We start from the raw sequence: 19,187 nt of genomic DNA, 5'->3' as shown, positions 1-19,187 counted from the left end.
GCTTGTGAAGCGAAGAGGTGAGAGGATCGCTGCTTGTGAAGCGAAGAGGTCAGAGGCTCACTGCTTGTGAAGTGAAGAGGTCAGAGGATCGCTGCTTGTGAAGTGAAGAGGTCAGAGGCTCACTGCTTGTGAAGTGAAGAGGTCAGAGGCTCACTGCTTGTGAAGTGAAGAGGTCAGAGGCTCACTGCTTGTGAAGTGAAGAGGTCAGAGGATCACTGCTTGTGCGGATCACTGCTTGTTAAGTGAAGAGGTCAGAGGCTCACTGCTTGTGAAGTGAAGAGGTCAGAGGCTCACTGCTTGTGAAGTGAAGAGGTCAGAGGATCGCTGCTTGTGAAGTGAAGATGTCAGAGGATCACTGCTTGTGAAGTGAAGAGGTCAGAGGCTCACTGCTTGTGAAGTGAAGAGGTCAGAGGCTCACTGCTTGTGAAGTGAAGAGGTCAGAGGATCGCTGCTTGTGAACTGAAGAGGTCAGAGGATCGCTGCTTGTGAAGTGAAGAGGTCAGAGGATCGCTGCTTGTGAAGTGAAGAGGTCAGAGGATCACTGCTTGTGAAGTGAAGAGGTCAGAGGCTCGCTGCTTGTGAAGTGAAGAGGTCAGAGGCTAGCTGCTTGTGAAGTGAAAAGGTCAGAGGATTGCTGCTTGTGAAGTGAAGAGGTCAGAGGATCGCTGCTTGTGATGGGAAGAGGTCAGAGGATCGCTGCTTGTGAAGTGAAGAGGTCAGAGGATCGCTGCTTGTGAAGTGAAGAGGTCAGAGGATCGCTGCTTGTGAAGTGAAGAGGTCAGAGGATCACTGCTTGTGAAGTGAAGAGGTCAGAGGCTCACTGCTTGTGAAGTGAAGAGGTCAGAGGCTCACTGCTCGTGAAGTGAAGAGGTCAGAGGATCACTGCTTGTGAGGATCACTGCTTGTGAAGTGAAGACGTCAGAGGCTCACTGCTTGTGAAGCGAAGAGGTGAGAGGATCGCTGCTTGTGAAGCGAAGAGGTCAGAGGCTCGCTGCTTGTGAAGTGAAGAGGTCAGAGGATCGGTGCTTGTGAAGTGAAGAGGTCAGAGGCTCACTGCTTGTGAAGTGAAGAGGTCAGAGGCTCACTGCTTGTGAAGTGAAGAGGTCAGAGGCTCACTGCTTGTGAAGTGAAGAGGTCAGAGGCTCACTGCTTGTGAAGTGAAGAGGTCAGAGGATCACTGCTTGTGCGGATCACTGCTTGTTAAGTGAAGAGGTCAGAGGATCGCTGCTTGTGATGGGAAGAGGTCAGAGGATCGCTGCTTGTGATGGGAAGAGGTCAGAGGATCGCTGCTTGTGAAGTGAAGAGGTCAGAGGCTCAATGCCCGTGAAGTGAAGAGGTCAGAGGATCACTGCTTGTGAAGTGAAGCAGTCAGAGGATCACTGCTTGTGAAGTGGAGAGGTCAGAGGCTCACTGCTTGTGAAGTGGAGAGGTCAGAGGATCGCTGCTTGTGATGGGAAGAGGTCAGAGGCTCGCTGCTTGTGATGGGAAGAGGTCAGAGGCTCGCTGCTTGTGAAGTGAAGAGGTCAGAGGATCACTGCTTGTGAAGTGAAGAGGTCAGAGGATCACTGCTTGTGAAGTGAAGAGGTCAGAGGATCACTGCTTGTGAAGTGAAGAGGTCAGAGGATCACTGCTTGTGAAGTGAAGAGGTCAGAGGATTGCTGCTGCTTGTGAAGTGAAGAGGTCAGAAGAGTGCTGCTGCTTGTGATGGGAAGAGGTCAGAGGATCTCTGCTTGTGATGGGAAGAGGTCAGAGGATCACCGCTTGTGAAGTGAAGAGGTCAGAGGATCACTGCTTGTGAAGTGAAGAGGTCAGAGGATCACTGCTGGTGAAGTGAAGAGGTCAGAGGATCGCTGCTGGTGAAGTGAAGAGGTCAGAGGATCGCTGCTTGTGATGTGAAGAGGTGAGAGGATCACTGCTTTTGAAGTGAAGAGGTCAGAGGATCACTGCTTGTGCAGTGAAGAGGTCAGAGGATTGCTGCTTGTGAAGTGAAGAGGTCAGAGGATCGCTGCTTGTGAAGTGAAGAGGTCAGAGGATCGCTGCTTGTGATGGGAAGAGGTCAGAGGATCGCTGCTTGTGATGGGAAGAGGTCAGAGGATCACTGCTTGTGAAGTGAAGAGGTCAGAGGATCACTGCTTGTGAGGATCACTGCTTGTGAAGTGAAGAGGTCAGAGGCTCACTGCTTGTGAAGCGAAGAGGTCAGAGGATCGCTGCTTGTGAAGTGAAGAGGTGAGATGATCACTGCTTGTGAAGCGAAGAGGTCAGAGGCTCGCTGCTTGTGAAGCGAAGAGGTCAGAGGATCGCTGCTTGTGAAGTGAAGAGGTCAGAGGCTCACTGCTTGTGAAGTGAAGAGGTCAGAGGATCGCTGCTTGTGTAGTGAAGAGGTCAGAGGATCACTGCTTGTGCGGATCACTGATTGTGAAGTGAAGAGGTCAGAGGCTCACTGCTTGTGAAGTGAAGAGGTCAGAGGCTCACTGCTTGTGAAGTGAAGAGGTGAGAGGCTCACTGCTTGTGAAGTGAAGAGGTTAGAGGCTCGCTGCTTGTGAAGTGAAGAGGTCAGAGGACCGCTGCTTGTGAAGTGAAGAGGTCAGAGGCTCACTGCTTGTGGAGGGAAAAGGGTCAGAGGATCGCTGCTTGTGATGGGAAGAGGTCAGAGGATCACTGCTTGTGAAGTGAAGAGGTCAGAGGATCACTGCTTGTGAAGTGAAGAGGTCAGAGGATCGCTGCTTGTGAAGTGAAGAGGTCAGAGGATCACTGCTTGTGAGGATCACTGCTTGTGAAGTGAAGAGGTCAGAGGCTCACTGCTTGTGAAGTAAAGAGGTCAGAGGATTGCTGCTTGTGAAGTGAAGAGGTCAGAGGATTGCTGCTGCTTGTGATGGGAAGAGGTCAGAGGATCGCTGCTTGTGATGGGAAGAGGTCAGAGGATCACTGCTTGTGAAGTGAAGAGGTCATTGGATCGCTGCTTGTGAAGTGAAGAGGTCAGAGGATCGCTGCTCGTGATGGGAAGAGGTCAGAGGATCGCAGCTTGTGAAGTGAAGAGGTCAGAGGATCACTGCTTTTGAATTGAAGAGGTCAGAGGCTCACTGCTTGTGAAGTGAAGAGGTCAGAGGATCACTGCTTGTGAAGTGAAGAGGTCAGAGGATCGCTGCTTGTGATGTGAAGAGGTGAGAGGATCACTGCTATTGAAGTGAAGAGGTCAGAGGCCCACTGGTTGTGAAGAGGTCAGAGGCTCACTGCTTGTGGAGGGAAAAGGGTCAGAGGATCGCTGCTTGTGATGGGAAGAGGTCAGAGGATCACTGCTTGTGAAGTGAAGAGGTCAGAGGATCACTGCTTGTGAAGTGAAGAGGTCAGAGGATCGCTGCTTGTGAAGTGAAGAGGTCAGAGGATCACTGCTTGTGAGGATCACTGCTTGTGAAGTGAAGAGGTCAGAGGCTCACTGCTTGTGAAGTGAAGAGGTCAGAGGATTGCTGCTTGTGAAGTGAAGAGGTCAGAGGATTGCTGCTGCTTGTGATGGGAAGAGGTCAGAGGATCGCTGCTTGTGATGGGAAGAGGTCAGAGGATCACTGCTTGTGAAGTGAAGAGGTCATTGGATCGCTGCTTGTGAAGTGAAGAGGTCAGAGGATCGCTGCTCGTGATGGGAAGAGGTCAGAGGATCGCAGCTTGTGAAGTGAAGAGGTCAGAGGATCACTGCTTTTGAATTGAAGAGGTCAGAGGCTCACTGCTTGTGAAGTGAAGAGGTCAGAGGATCACTGCTTGTGAAGTGAAGAGGTCAGAGGATCGCTGCTTGTGATGGGAAGAGGTCAGAGGCTCGCTGCTTGTGAAGTGAAGAGGTCAGAGGATCGCTGCTTGTGAAGTGAAGAGGTCAGTGGCTCACTGCTTGTGAAGTGAAGAGGTCAGAGGCTCACTGCTTGTGAAATGAAGAGGTCAGAGGCTCACTGCTTGTGAAGTGAAGAGGTCAGAGGCTCACTGCTTGTGAAGTGAAGAGGTCAGAGGCTCACTGCTTGTGAAGTGAAGAGGTCAGAGGATCACTGCTTGTGCGGATCACTGCTTGTTAAGTGAAGAGGTCAGAGGATCGCTGGTTGTGATGGGAAGAGGTCAGAGGATCGCTGCTTGTGATGGGAAGAGGTCAGAGGATCGCTGCTTGTGAAGTGAAGAGGTCAGAGGCTCACTGCCCGTGAAGTGAAGAGGTCAGAGGATCACTGCTTGTGAAGTGAAGAGGTCAGAGGATCACTGCTCGTGATGGGAAGAGGTCAGAGGATCGCTGCTTGTGAAGTGAAGAGGTCAGAGGCTCACTGCTTGTGAAGTGAAGAGGTCAGAGGCTCACTGCTTGTGAAGTGAAGAGGTCAGAGGATCACTGCTTGTGAAGTGAAGAGGTCAGAGGATCGCTGCTTGTGATGTGAAGAGGTGAGAGGATCACTGCTTTTGAAGTGAAGAGGTCAGAGGCCCACTGGTTGTGAAGTGAAGAGGTCAGAGGATCGCTGCTTGTGAAGTGAAGAGGTCAGAGGATCACTGCTTGTGAAGTGAAGAGGTCAGAGGATCACTGCTTGTGAAGTGAAGAGGTCAGAGGATCACTCCTTGTGAAGTGAAGAGGTCAGAGGATCACTGCTTGTGAAGTGAAGAGGTCAGAGGCTCACTGCTTGTGAAGTGAAGAGGTCAGAGGATTGCTGCTGCTTGTGAAGTGAAGAGGTCAGAGGATCTCTGCTTGTGATGGGAAGAGGTCAGAGGATCACCGCTTGTGAAGTGAAGAGGTCAGAGGATCACTGCTTGTGAAGTGAAGAGGTGAGAGGATCACTGCTGGTGAAGTGAAGAGGTCAGAGGATCGCTGCTGGTGAAGTGAAGAGGTCAGAGGATCGCTGCTTGTGATGTGAAGAGGTGAGAGGATCACTGCTTTTGAAGTGAAGAGGTCAGAGGATCACTGCTTGTGCAGTGAAGAGGTCAGAGGATTGCTGCTTGTGAAGTGAAGAGGTCAGAGGATTGCTGCTGCTTGTGAAGTGAAGAGGTCAGAGGATCGCTGCTTGTGATGGGAAGAGGTCAGAGGATCACCGCTTGTGAAGTGAAGAGGTCAGAGGATCGCTGCTTGTGAAGTGAAGAGGTCAGAGGATCGCTGCTTGTGATGGGAAGAGGTCAGAGGATCGCTGCTTGTGAAGTGAAGAGGTCAGAGGATCACTGCTTGTGAAGTGAAGAAGTCGGGCGATCGCCGCTGGTAAAGTGAAGAGGTCAGAGGATCGCTGCTTGTGATGGGAAGAGGTCAGAGGATCGCTGCTTGTGATGGGAAGAGGTCAGAGGATCGCTGCTTGTGAAGTGAAGAGGTCAGAGGCTCACTGCTTTTGAATTGAAGAGGTCAGAGGCTCACTGCTTGTGAAGTGAAGAGGTCAGAGGATCACTGCTTGTGAAGTGAAGAGGTCAGAGGATCGCTGCTTGTGATGTGAAGAGGTGAGAGGATCACTGCTTTTGAAGTGAAGAGGTCAGAGGCCCACTGGTTGTGAAGTGAAGAGGTCAGAGGATTGCTGCTTGTGAAGTGAAGAGGTCAGAGGATCACTGCTTGTGAAGTGAAGAGGTCAGAGGATCACTGCTTGTGAAGTGAAGAGGTCAGAGGATCACTGCTTGTGAATTGAAGAGGTCAGAGGCTCACTGCTTGTGAAGTGAAGAGGTCAGAGGATTGCTGCTGCTTGTGAAGTGAAGTGAAGAGGTCAGAGGATCTCTGCTTGTGATGGGAAGAGGTCAGAGGATCACCGCTTGTGAAGTGAAGAGGTCAGAGGATCACTGCTTGTAAAGTGAAGAGGTGAGAGGATCACTGCTGGTGAAGTGAAGAGGTCAGAGGATCGCTGCTGGTGAAGTGAAGAGGTCAGAGGATCGCTGCTTGTGATGTGAAGAGGTGAGAGGATCACTGCTTTTGAAGTGAAGAGGTCAGAGGATCACTGCTTGTGCAGTGAAGAGGTCAGAGGATTGCTGCTTGTGAAGTGAAGAGGTCAGAGGATTGCTGCTGCTTGTGAAGTGAAGAGGTCAGAGGATCGCTGCTTGTGATGGGAAGAGGTCAGAGGATCACCGCTTGTGAAGTGAAGAGGTCAGAGGATCGCTGCTTGTGAAGTGAAGAGGTCAGAGGATCGCTGCTTGTGATGGGAAGAGGTCAGAGGATCGCTGCTTGTGAAGTGAAGAGGTCAGAGGATCACTGCTTGTGAAGTGAAGAAGTCGGGCGATCGCCGCTTGTAAATTGAAGAGGTCAGAGGATCGCTGCTTGTGATGGGAAGAGGTCAGAGGATCGCTGCTTGTGATGGGAAGAGGTCAGAGGATCGCTGCTTGTGAAGTGAAGAGGTCAGAGGATCACTGCTTGTGAAGGGAATAGGTCAGAGGCTCACTGCTTGTGAAGTGAAGAGGTCAGAGGATCGCTGCTTGTGAAGTGAAGAGGTGAGATGATCACTGCTTGTGAAGCGAAGAGGTCAGAGGCTCACTGCTTGTGAAGTGAAGAGGTCAGAGGATCGCTGCTTGTGAAGTGAAGAGGTCAGAGGATCGCTGCTTGTGAAGTGAAGAGGTCAGAGGATCACTGCTTGTGAAGTGAAGAGGTCAGAGGCTCACTGCTTGTGAAGTGAAGAGGTCAGAGGATCACTGCTTGTGAGGATCACTGCTTGTGAAGTGAAGAGGTCAGAGGCTCACTGCTTGTGAAGCGAAGAGGTGAGAGGATCGCTGCTTGTGAAGCGAAGAGGTCAGAGGCTCACTGCTTGTGAAGTGAAGAGGTCAGAGGATCGCTGCTTGTGAAGTGAAGAGGTCAGAGGCTCACTGCTTGTGAAGTGAAGAGGTCAGAGGCTCACTGCTTGTGAAGTGAAGAGGTCAGAGGCTCACTGCTTGTGAAGTGAAGAGGTCAGAGGATCACTGCTTGTGCGGATCACTGCTTGTTAAGTGAAGAGGTCAGAGGCTCACTGCTTGTGAAGTGAAGAGGTCAGAGGCTCACTGCTTGTGAAGTGAAGAGGTCAGAGGATCGCTGCTTGTGAAGTGAAGATGTCAGAGGATCACTGCTTGTGAAGTGAAGAGGTCAGAGGCTCACTGCTTGTGAAGTGAAGAGGTCAGAGGCTCACTGCTTGTGAAGTGAAGAGGTCAGAGGATCGCTGCTTGTGAAGTGAAGAGGTCAGAGGATCGCTGCTTGTGAAGTGAAGAGGTCAGAGGATCGCTGCTTGTGAAGTGAAGAGGTCAGAGGATCACTGCTTGTGAAGTGAAGAGGTCAGAGGCTCGCTGCTTGTGAAGTGAAGAGGTCAGAGGCTAGCTGCTTCTGAAGTGAAAAGGTCAGAGGATTGCTGCTTGTGAAGTGAAGAGGTCAGAGGATCGCTGCTTGTGATGGGAAGAGGTCAGAGGATCGCTGCTTGTGAAGTGAAGAGGTCAGAGGATCGCTGCTTGTGAAGTGAAGAGGTCAGAGGATCGCTGCTTGTGAAGTGAAGAGGTCAGAGGATCACTGCTTGTGAAGTGAAGAGGTCAGAGGCTCACTGCTTGTGAAGTGAAGAGGTCAGAGGCTCACTGCTCGTGAAGTGAAGAGGTCAGAGGATCACTGCTTGTGAGGATCACTGCTTGTGAAGTGAAGAGGTCGGAGGCTCACTGCTTGTGAAGCGAAGAGGTGAGAGGATCGCTGCTTGTGAAGCGAAGAGGTCAGAGGCTCGCTGCTTGTGAAGTGAAGAGGTCAGAGGATCGCTGCTTGTGAAGTGAAGAGGTCAGAGGCTCACTGCTTGTGAAGTGAAGAGGTCAGAGGCTCACTGCTTGTGAAGTGAAGAGGTCAGAGGCTCACTGCTTGTGAAGTGAAGAGGTCAGAGGATCGCTGCTTGTGATGGGAAGAGGTCAGAGGATCACCGCTTGTGAAGTGAAGAGGTCAGAGGATCGCTGCTTGTGAAGTGAAGAGGTCAGAGGATCGCTGCTTGTGATGGGAAGAGGTCAGAGGATCGCTGCTTGTGAAGTGAAGAGGTCAGAGGATCACTGCTTGTGAAGTGAAGAAGTCGGGCGATCGCCGCTTGTAAATTGAAGAGGTCAGAGGATCGCTGCTTGTGATGGGAAGAGGTCAGAGGATCGCTGCTTGTGATGGGAAGAGGTCAGAGGATCGCTGCTTGTGAAGTGAAGAGGTCAGAGGATCACTGCTTGTGAAGTGAATAGGTCAGAGGCTCACTGCTTGTGAAGTGAAGAGGTCAGAGGATCGCTGCTTGTGAAGTGAAGAGGTGAGATGATCATTGCTTGTGAAGCGAAGAGGTCAGAGGCTCACTGCTTGTGAAGTGAAGAGGTCAGAGGATCGCTGCTTGTGAAGTGAAGAGGTCAGAGGATCGCTGCTTGTGAAGTGAAGAGGTCAGAGGATCACTGCTTGTGAAGTGAAGAGGTCAGAGGCTCACTGCTTGTGAAGTGAAGAGGTCAGAGGATCACTGCTTGTGAGGATCACTGCTTGTGAAGTGAAGAGGTCAGAAGCTCACTGCTTGTGAAGCGAAGAGGTGAGAGGATCGCTGCTTGTGAAGCGAAGAGGTCAGAGGCTCACTGCTTGTGAAGTGAAGAGGTCAGAGGATCGCTGCTTGTGAAGTGAAGAGGTCAGAGGCTCACTGCTTGTGAAGTGAAGAGGTCAGAGGCTCACTGCTTGTGAAGTGAAGAGGTCAGAGGCTCACTGCTTGTGAAGTGAAGAGGTCAGAGGATCACTGCTTGTGCGGATCACTGCTTGTTAAGTGAAGAGGTCAGAGGCTCACTGCTTGTGAAGTGAAGAGGTCAGAGGCTCACTGCTTGTGAAGTGAAGAGGTCAGAGGATCGCTGCTTGTGAAGTGAAGATGTCAGAGGATCACTGCTTGTGAAGTGAAGAGGTCAGAGGCTCACTGCTTGTGAAGTGAAGAGGTCAGAGGCTCACTGCTTGTGAAGTGAAGAGGTCAGAGGATCGCTGCTTGTGAAGTGAAGAGGTCAGAGGATCGCTGCTTGTGAAGTGAAGAGGTCAGAGGATCGCTGCTTGTGAAGTGAAGAGGTCAGAGGCTCGCTGCTTGTGAAGTGAAGAGGTCAGAGGCTAGCTGCTTGTGAAGTGAAAAGGTCAGAGGATTGCTGCTTGTGAAGTGAAGAGGTCAGAGGATCGCTGCTTGTGATGGGAAGAGGTCAGAGGATCGCTGCTTGTGAAGTGAAGAGGTCAGAGGATCGCTGCTTGTGAAGTGAAGAGGTCAGAGGATCGCTGCTTGTGAAGTGAAGAGGTCAGAGGATCACTGCTTGTGAAGTGAAGAGGTCAGAGGCTCACTGCTTGTGAAGTGAAGAGGTCAGAGACTCACTGCTCGTGAAGTGAAGAGGTCAGAGGATCACTGCTTGTGAGGATCACTGCTTGTGAAGTGAAGACGTCAGAGGCTCACTGCTTGTGAAGCGAAGAGGTGAGAGGATCGCTGCTTGTGAAGCGAAGAGGTCAGAGGCTCGCTGCTTGTGAAGTGAAGAGGTCAGAGGATCGGTGCTTGTGAAGTGAAGAGGTCAGAGGCTCACTGCTTGTGAAGTGAAGAGGTCAGAGGCTCACTGCTTGCGAAGTGAAGAGGTCAGAGGCTCACTGCTTGTGAAGTGAAGAGGTCAGAGGCTCACTGCTTGTGAAGTGAAGAGGTCAGAGGATCACTGCTTGTGCGGATCACTGCTTGTTAAGTGAAGAGGTCAGAGGATCGCTGCTTGTGATGGGAAGAGGTCAGAGGATCGCTGCTTGTGATGGGAAGAGGTCAGAGGATCGCTGCTTGTGAAGTGAAGAGGTCAGAGGCTCACTGCCCGTGAAGTGAAGAGGTCAGAGGATCACTGCTTGTGAAGTGAAGCGGTCAGAGGATCACTGCTTGTGAAGTGGAGAGGTCAGAGGCTCACTGCTGGTGAAGTGGAGAGGTCAGAGGATCGCTGCTTGTGATGGGAAGAGGTCAGAGGCTCGCTGCTTGTGATGGGAAGAGGTCAGAGGCTCGCTGCTTGTGAAGTGAAGAGGTCAGAGGATCACTGCTTGTGAAGTGAAGAGGTCAGAGGATCACTGCTTGTGAAGTGAAGAGGTCAGAGGATCACTGCTTGTGAAGTGAAGAGGTCAGAGGATCACTGCTTGTGAAGTGAAGAGGTCAGAGGATTGCTGCTGCTTGTGAAGTGAAGAGGTCAGAGGATTGCTGCTGCTTGTGATGGGAAGAGGTCAGAGGATCTCTGCTTGTGATGGGAAGAGGTCAGAGGATCACCGCTTGTGAAGTGAAGAGGTCAGAGGATCACTGCTTGTGAAGTGAAGAGGTCAGAGGATCACTGCTGGTGAAGTGAAGAGGTCAGAGGATCGCTGCTGGTGAAGTGAAGAGGTCAGAGGATCGCTGCTTGTGATGTGAAGAGGTGAGAGGATCACTGCTTTTGAAGTGAAGAGGTCAGAGGATCACTGCTTGTGCAGTGAAGAGGTCAGAGGATTGCTGCTTGTGAAGTGAAGAGGTCAGAGGATCGCTGCTTGTGAAGTGAAGAGGTCAGAGGATCGCTGCTTGTGATGGGAAGAGGTCAGAGGATCACTGCTTGTGAAGTGAAGAGGTCAGAGGATCACTGCTTGTGAGGATCACTGCTTGTGAAGTGAAGAGGTCAGAGGCTCACTGCTTGTGAAGCGAAGAGGTCAGAGGATCGCTGCTTGTGAAGTGAAGAGGTGAGATGATCACTGCTTGTGAAGCGAAGAGGTCAGAGGCTCGCTGCTTGTGAAGCGAAGAGGTCAGAGGATCGCTGCTTGTGAAGTGAAGAGGTCAGAGGATCACTGCTTGTGAAGTGAAGAGGTCAGAGGCTCACTGCTTGTGAAGTGAAGAGGTCAGAGGATCGCTGCTTGTGTAGTGAAGAGGTCAGAGGATCACTGCTTGTGCGGATCACTGATTGTGAAGTGAAGAGGTCAGAGGCTCACTGCTTGTGAAGTGAAGAGGTCAGAGGCTCACTGCTTGTGAAGTGAAGAGGTGAGAGGCTCACTGCTTGTGAAGTGAAGAGGTTAGAGGCTCGCTGCTTGTGAAGTGAAGAGGTCAGAGGACCGCTGCTTGTGAAGTGAAGAGGTCAGAGGCTCACTGCTTGTGGAGGGAAAAGGGTCAGAGGATCACTGCTTGTGAAGTGAAGAGGTCAGAGGATCACTGCTTGTGAAGTGAAGAGGTCAGAGGATCACTGCTTGTGAAGTGAAGAGGTCAGAGGCTCACTGCTTGTGAAGTGAAGAGGTCAGAGGATTGCTGCTGCTTGTGAAGTGAAGTGAAGAGGTCAGAGGATCTCTGCTTGTGATGGGAAGAGGTCAGAGGATCACCGCTTGTGAAGTGAAGAGGTCAGAGGATCACTGCTTGTGAAGTGAAGAGGTGAGAGGATCACTGCTGGTGAAGTGAAGAGGTCAGAGGATCGCTGCTGGTGAAGTGAAGAGGTCAGAGGATCGCTGCTTGTGATGTGAAGAGGTGAGAGGATCACTGCTTTTGAAGTGAAGAGGTCAGAGGATCACTGCTTGTGCAGTGAAGAGGTCAGAGGATTGCTGCTTGTGAAGTGAAGAGGTCAGAGGATTGCTGCTGCTTGTGAAGTGAAGAGGTCAGAGGATCGCTGCTTGTGATGGGAAGAGGTCAGAGGATCACCGCTTGTGAAGTGAAGAGGTCAGAGGATCGCTGCTTGTGAAGTGAAGAGGTCAGAGGATCGCTGCTTGTGATGGGAAGAGGTCAGAGGATCGCTGCTTGTGAAGTGAAGAGGTCAGAGGATCACTGCTTGTGAAGTGAAGAAGTCGGGCGATCGCCGCTTGTAAATTGAAGAGGTCAGAGGATCGCTGCTTGTGATGGGAAGAGGTCAGAGGATCGCTGCTTGTGATGGGAAGAGGTCAGAGGATCGCTGCTTGTGAAGTGAAGAGGTCAGAGGCTCACTGCTTTTGAATTGAAGAGGTCAGAGGCTCACTGCTTGTGAAGTGAAGAGGTCAGAGGATCACTGCTTGTGAAGTGAAGAGGTCAGAGGATCGCTGCTTGTGATGTGAAGAGGTGAGAGGATCACTGCTTTTGAAGTGAAGAGGTCAGAGGCCCACTGGTTGTGAAGTGAAGAGGTCAGAGGATTGCTGCTTGTGAAGTGAAGAGGTCAGAGGATCACTGCTTGTGAAGTGAAGAGGTCAGAGGATCACTGCTTGTGAAGTGAAGAGGTCAGAGGATCACTGCTTGTGAAGTGAAGAGGTCAGAGGATCACTGCTTGTGAATTGAAGAGGTCAGAGGCTCACTGCTTGTGAAGTGAAGAGGTCAGAGGATTGCTGCTGCTTGTGAAGTGAAGTGAAGAGGTCAGAGGATCTCTGCTTGTGATGGGAAGAGGTCAGAGGATCACCGCTTGTGAAGTGAAGAGGTCAGAGGATCACTGCTTGTAAAGTGAAGAGGTGAGAGGATCACTGCTGGTGAAGTGAAGAGGTCAGAGGATCGCTGCTGGTGAAGTGAAGAGATCAGAGGATCGCTGCTTGTGATGTGAAGAGGTGAGAGGATCACTGCTTTTGAAGTGAAGAGGTCAGAGGATCACTGCTTGTGCAGTGAAGAGGTCAGAGGATTGCTGCTTGTGAAGTGAAGAGGTCAGAGGATTGCTGCTGCTTGTGAAGTGAAGAGGTCAGAGGATCGCTGCTTGTGATGGGAAGAGGTCAGAGGATCACCGCTTGTGAAGTGAAGAGGTCAGAGGATCGCTGCTTGTGAAATGAAGAGGTCAGAGGATCGCTGCTTGTGATGGGAAGAGGTCAGAGGATCGCTGCTTGTGAAGTGAAGAGGTCAGAGGATCACTGCTTGTGAAGTGAAGAAGTCGGGCGATCGCCGCTTGTAAATTTAAGAGGTCAGAGGATCGCTGCTTGTGATGGGAAGAGGTCAGAGGATCGCTGCTTGTGATGGGAAGAGGTCAGAGGATCGCTGCTTGTGAAGTGAAGAGGTCAGAGGATCACTGCTTGTGAAGTGAATAGGTCAGAGGCTCACTGCTTGTGAAGTGAAGAGGTCAGAGGATCGCTGCTTGTGAAGTGAAGAGGTGAGATGATCACTGCTTGTGAAGCGAAGAGGTCAGAGGCTCACTGCTTGTGAAGTGAAGAGGTCAGAGGATCGCTGCTTGTGAAGTGAAGAGGTCAGAGGATCGCTGCTTGTGAAGTGAAGAGGTCAGAGGATCACTGCTTGTGAAGTGAAGAGGTCAGAGGCTCACTGCTTGTGAAGTGAAGAGGTCAGAGGATCACTGCTTGTGAGGATCACTGCTTGTGAAGTGAAGAGGTCAGAGGCTCACTGCTTGTGAAGCGAAGAGGTGAGAGGATCGCTGCTTGTGAAGCGAAGAGGTCAGAGGCTCACTGCTTGTGAAGTGAAGAGGTCAGAGGATCGCTGCTTGTGAAGTGAAGAGGTCAGAGGCTCACTGCTTGTGAAGTGAAGAGGTCAGAGGCTCACTGCTTGTGAAGTGAAGAGGTCAGAGGCTCACTGCTTGTGAAGTGAAGAGGTCAGAGGATCACTGCTTGTGCGGATCACTGCTTGTTAAGTGAAGAGGTCAGAGGCTCACTGCTTGTGAAGTGAAGAGGTCAGAGGCTCACTGCTTGTGAAGTGAAGAGGTCAGAGGATCGCTGCTTGTGAAGTGAAGATGTCAGAGGATCACTGCTTGTGAAGTGAAGAGGTCAGAGGCTCACTGCTTGTGAAGTGAAGAGGTCAGAGGCTCACTGCTTGTGAAGTGAAGAGGTCAGAGGATCGCTGCTTGTGAAGTGAAGAGGTCAGAGGATCGCTGCTTGTGAAGTGAAGAGGTCAGAGGATCGCTGCTTGTGAAGTGAAGCGGTCAGAGGATCACTGCTTGTGAAGTGAAGAGGTCAGAGGCTCGCTGCTTGTGAAGTGAAGAGGTCAGAGGCTAACTGCTTGTGAAGTGAAAAGGTCAGAGGATTGCTGCTTGTGAAGTGAAGAGGTCAGAGGATCGCTGCTTGTGATGGGAAGAGGTCAGAGGATCGCTGCTTGTGAAGTGAAGAGGTCAGAGGATCGCTGCTTGTGAAGTGAAGAGGTCAGAGGATCGCTGCTTGTGAAGTGAAGAGGTCAGAGGATCACTGCTTGTGAAGTGAAGAGGTCAGAGGCTCACTGCTTGTGAAGTGAAGAGGTCAGAGGCTCACTGCTCGTGAAGTGAAGAGGTCAGAGGATCACTGCTTGTGAGGATCACTGCTTGTGAAGTGTAGACGTCAGAGGCTCACTGCTTGTGAAGCGAAGAGGTGAGAGGATCGCTGCTTGTGAAGCGAAGAGGTCAGAGGCTCGCTGCTTGTGAAGTGAAGAGGTCAGAGGATCGGTGCTTGTGAAGTGAAGAGGTCAGAGGCTCACTGCTTGTGAAGTGAAGAGGTCAGAGGCTCACTGCTTGTGAAGTGAAGAGGTCAGAGGCTCACTGCTTGTGAAGTGAAGAGGTCAGAGGCTCACTGCTTGTGAAGTGAAGAGGTCAGAGGATCACTGCTTGTGCGGATCACTGCTTGTTAAGTGAAGAGGTCAGAGGATCGCTGCTTGTGATGGGAAGAGGTCAGAGGATCGCTGCTTGTGATGGGAAGAGGTCAGAGGATCGCTGCTTGTGAAGTGAAGAGGTCAGAGGCTCACTGCCCGTGAAGTGAAGAGGTCAGAGGATCACTGCTTGTGAAGTGAAGCGGTCAGAGGATCACTGCTTGTGAAGTGGAGAGGTCAGAGGCTCACGGCTTGTGAAGTGGAGAGGTCAGAGGATCGCTGCTTGTGATGGGAAGAGGTCAGAGGCTCGCTGCTTGTGATGGGAAGAGGTCAGAGGCTCGCTGCTTGTGAAGTGAAGAGGTCAGAGGATCACTGCTTGTGAAGTGAAGAGGTCAGAGGATCACTGCTTGTGAAGTGAAGAGGTCAGAGGATCACTGCTTGTGAAGTGAAGAGGTCAGAGGATCACTGCTTGTGAAGTGAAGAGGTCAGAGGATTGCTGCTGCTTGTGAAGTGAAGAGGTCAGAGGATTGCTGCTGCTTGTGATGGGAAGAGGTCAGAGGATCTCTGCTTGTGATGGGAAGAGGTCAGAGGATCACCGCTTGTGAAGTGAAGAGGTCAGAGGATCACTGCTTGTGAAGTGAAGAGGTCAGAGGATCACTGCTGGTGAAGTGAAGAGGTCAGAGGATCGCTGCTGGTGAAGTGAAGAGGTCAGAGGATCGCTGCTTGTGTGGATCACTGCTTGTGAAGTGAAGAGGTCAGAGGATCACTGCTTGTGAAGTGAAGAGGTCAGAGGATCACTGCTTGTGCAGTGAAGAGGTCAGAGGATTGCTGCTTGTGAAGTGAAGAGGTCAGAGGATCGCTGCTTGTGAAGTGAAGAGGTCAGAGGATCGCTGCTTGTGATGGGAAGAGTTGAGAGGATCGCTGCTTGTGATGGGAAGAGGTCAGAGGATCACTGCTTGTGAAGTGAAGAGGTCAGAGGATCACTGCTTGTGAGGATCACTGCTTGTGAAGTGAAGAGGTCAGAGGCTCACTGCTTGTGAATCGAAGAGGTCAGAGGATCGCTGCTTGTGAAGTGAAGAGGTGAGATGATCACTGCTTGTGAAGCGAAGAGGTCAGAGGCTCGCTGCTTGTGAAGCGAAGAGGTCAGAGGATCGCTGCTTGTGAAGTGAAGAGGTCAGAGGATCACTGCTTGTGAAGTGAAGAGGTCAGAGGCTCACTGCTTGTGAAGTGAAGAGGTCAGAGGATCGCTGCTTGTGTAGTGAAGAGGTCAGAGGATCACTGCTTGTGCGGATCACTGATTGTGAAGTGAAGAGGTCAGAGGCTCACTGCTTGTGAAGTGAAGAGGTCAGAGGTTCACTGCTTGTGAAGTGAAGAGGTGAGAGGCTCACTGCTTGTGAAGTGAAGAGGTTAGAGGCTCGCTGCTTGTGAAGTGAAGAGGTCAGAGGACCGCTGCTTGTGAAGTGAAGAGGTCAGAGGCTCACTGCTTGTGGAGGGAAAAGGGTCAGAGGATCGCTGCTTGTGATGGGAAGAGGTCAGAGGATCACTGCTTGTGAAGTGAAGAGGTCAGAGGATCACTGCTTGTGAAGTGAAGAGGTCAGAGGATCGCTGCTTGTGAAGTGAAGAGGGCAGAGGATCACTGCTTGTGAGGATCACTGCTTGTGAAGTGAAGAGGTCAGAGGCTCACTGCTTGTGAAGTGAAGAGGTCAGAGGATTGCTGCTTGTGAAGTGAAGAGGTCAGAGGATTGCTGCTGCTTGTGATGGGAAGAGGTCAGAGGATCGCTGCTTGTGATGGGAAGAGGTCAGAGGATCACTGCTTGTGAAGTGAAGAGGTCATTGGATCGCTGCTTGTGAAGTGAAGAGGTCAGAGGATCGCTGCTCGTGATGGGAAGAGGTCAGAGGATCGCAGCTTGTGAAGTGAAGAGGTCAGAGGATCACTGCTTTTGAATTGAAGAGGTCAGAGGCTCACTGCTTGTGAAGTGAAGAGGTCAGAGGATCACTGCTTGTGAAGTGAAGAGGTCAGAGGATCGCTGCTTGTGATGTGAAGAGGTGAGAGGATCACTGCTATTGAAGTGAAGAGGTCAGAGGCCCACTGGTTGTGAAGAGGTCAGAGGCTCACTGCTTGTGGAGGGAAAAGGGTCAGAGGATCGCTGCTTGTGATGGGAAGAGGTCAGAGGATCACTGCTTGTGAAGTGAAGAGGTCAGAGGATCACTGCTTGTGAAGTGAAGAGGTCAGAGGATCGCTGCTTGTGAAGTGAAGAGGTCAGAGGATCACTGCTTGTGAGGATCACTGCTTGTGAAGTGAAGAGGTCAGAGGCTCACTGCTTGTGAAGTGAAGAGGTTAGAGGATTGCTGCTTGTGAAGTGAAGAGGTCAGAGGATTGCTGCTGCTTGTGATGGGAAGAGGTCAGAGGATCGCTGCTTGTGATGGGAAGAGGTCAGAGGATCACTGCTTGTGAAGTGAAGAGGTCATTGGATCGCTGCTTGTGAAGTGAAGAGGTCAGAGGATCGCTGCTCGTGATGGGAAGAGGTCAGAGGATCGCAGCTTGTGAAGTGAAGAGGTCAGAGGATCACTGCTTTTGAATTGAAGAGGTCAGAGGCTCACTGCTTGTGAAGTGAAGAGGTCAGAGGATCACTGCTTGTGAAGTGAAGAGGTCAGAGGATCGCTGCTTGTGATGGGAAGAGGTCAGAGGCTCGCTGCTTGTGAAGTGAAGAGGTCAGAGGATCGCTGCTTGTGAAGTGAAGAGGTCAGTGGCTCACTGCTTGTGAAGTGAAGAGGTCAGAGGCTCACTGCTTGTGAAGTGAAGAGGTCAGAGGCTCACTGCTTGTGAAGTGAAGAGGTCAGAGGCTCACTGCTTGTGAAGTGAAGGGGTCAGAGGCTCACTGCTTGTGAAGTGAAGAGGTCAGAGGATCACTGCTTGTGCGGATCACTGCTTGTTAAGTGAAGAGGTCAGAGGATCGCTGGTTGTGATGGGAAGAGGTCAGAGGATCGCTGCTTGTGATGGGAAGAGGTCAGAGGATCGCTGCTTGTGAAGTGAAGAGGTCAGAGGCTCACTGCCCGTGAAGTGAAGAGGTCAGAGGATCACTGCTTGTGAAGTGAAGAGGTCAGAGGATCACTGCTCGTGATGGGAAGAGGTCAGAGGATCGCTGCTTGTGAAGTGAAGAGGTCAGAGGCTCACTGCTTGTGAAGTGAAGAGGTCAGAGGCTCACTGCTTGTGAAGTGAAGAGGTCAGAGGATCACTGCTTGTGAAGTGAAGAGGTCAGAGGATCGCTGCTTGTGATGTGAAGAGGTGAGAGGATCACTGCTTTTGAAGTGAAGAGGTCAGAGGCCCACTGGTTGTGAAGTGAAGAGGTCAGAGGATCGCTGCTTGTGAAGTGAAGAGGTCAGAGGATCACTGCTTGTGAAGTGAAGAGGTCAGAGGATCACTGCTTGTGAAGTGAAGAGGTCAGAGGATCACTGCTTGTGAAGTGAAGAGGTCAGAGGATCACTGCTTGTGAAGTGAAGAGGTCAGAGGCTCACTGCTTGTGAAGTGAAGAGGTCAGAGGATTGCTGCTGCTTGTGAAGTGAAGAGGTCAGAGGATCTCTGCTTGTGATGGGAAGAGGTCAGAGGATCACCGCTTGTGAAGTGAAGAGGTCAGAGGATCACTGCTTGTGAAGTGAAGAGGTGAGAGGATCACTGCTGGTGAAGTGAAGAGGTCAGAGGATCGCTGCTGGTGAAGTGAAGAGGTCAGAGGATCGCTGCTTGTGCAGTGAAGAGGTCAGAGGATTGCTGCTTGTGAAGTGAAGAGGTCAGAGGATTGCTGCTGCTTGTGAAGTGAAGAGGTCAGAGGATCGCTGCTTGTGATGGGAAGAGGTCAGAGGATCACCGCTTGTGAAGTGAAGAGGTCAGAGGATCGCTGCTTGTGAAGTGAAGAGGTCAGAGGATCGCTGCTTGTGATGGGAAGAGGTCAGAGGATCGCTGCTTGTGAAGTGAAGAGGTCAGAGGATCACTGCTTGTGAAGTGAAGAAGTCGGGCGATCGCCGCTTGTAAATTGAAGAGGTCAGAGGATCGCTGCTTGTGATGGGAAGAGGTCAGAGGATCGCTGCTTGTGATGGGAAGAGGTCAGAGGATCGCTGCTTGTGAAGTGAAGAGGTCAGAGGATCACTGCTTGTGAAGTGAAGAGGTCAGAGGATCGCTGCTTGTGATGTGAAGAGGTGAGAGGATCACTGCTTTTGAAGTAAAGAGGTCAGAGGCCCACTGGTTGTGAAGTGAAGAGGTCAGAGGATTGCTGCTTGTGAAGTGAAGAGGTCAGAGGATCACTGCTTGTGAAGTGAAGAGGTCAGAGGATCACCGCTTGTGAAGTGAAGAGGTCAGAGGATCACTGCTTGTGAAGTGAAGAGGTCAGAGGATCACTGCTTGTGAATTGAAGAGGTCAGAGGCTCACTGCTTGTGAAGTGAAGAGGTCAGAGGATTGCTGCTGCTTGTGAAGTGAAGTGAAGAGGTCAGAGGATCTCTGCTTGTGATGGGAAGAGGTCAGAGGATCACCGCTTGTGAAGTGAAGAGGTCAGAGGATCACTGCTTGTAAAGTGAAGAGGTGAGAGGATCACTGCTGGTGAAGTGAAGAGGTCAGAGGATCGCTGCTGGTGAAGTGAAGAGGTCAGAGGATCGCTGCTTGTGATGTGAAGAGGTGAGAGGATCACTGCTTTTGAAGTGAAGAGGTCAGAGGATCACTGCTTGTGCAGTGAAGAGGTCAGAGGATTGCTGCTTGTGAAGTGAAGAGGTCAGAGGATTGCTGCTGCTTGTGAAGTGAAGAGGTCAGAGGATCGCTGCTTGTGATGGGAAGAGGTCAGAGGATCACCGCTTGTGAAGTG

Source organism: Triturus cristatus, chromosome 1_1 (genome assembly GCF_964204655.1).
Source record: "Triturus cristatus chromosome 1_1, aTriCri1.1, whole genome shotgun sequence".
Taxonomy (NCBI): domain Eukaryota; kingdom Metazoa; phylum Chordata; class Amphibia; order Caudata; family Salamandridae; genus Triturus; species Triturus cristatus.
The sequence above is the reverse complement of the archived record's forward strand: the minus strand, read 5'-3'. Positions refer to the sequence as shown.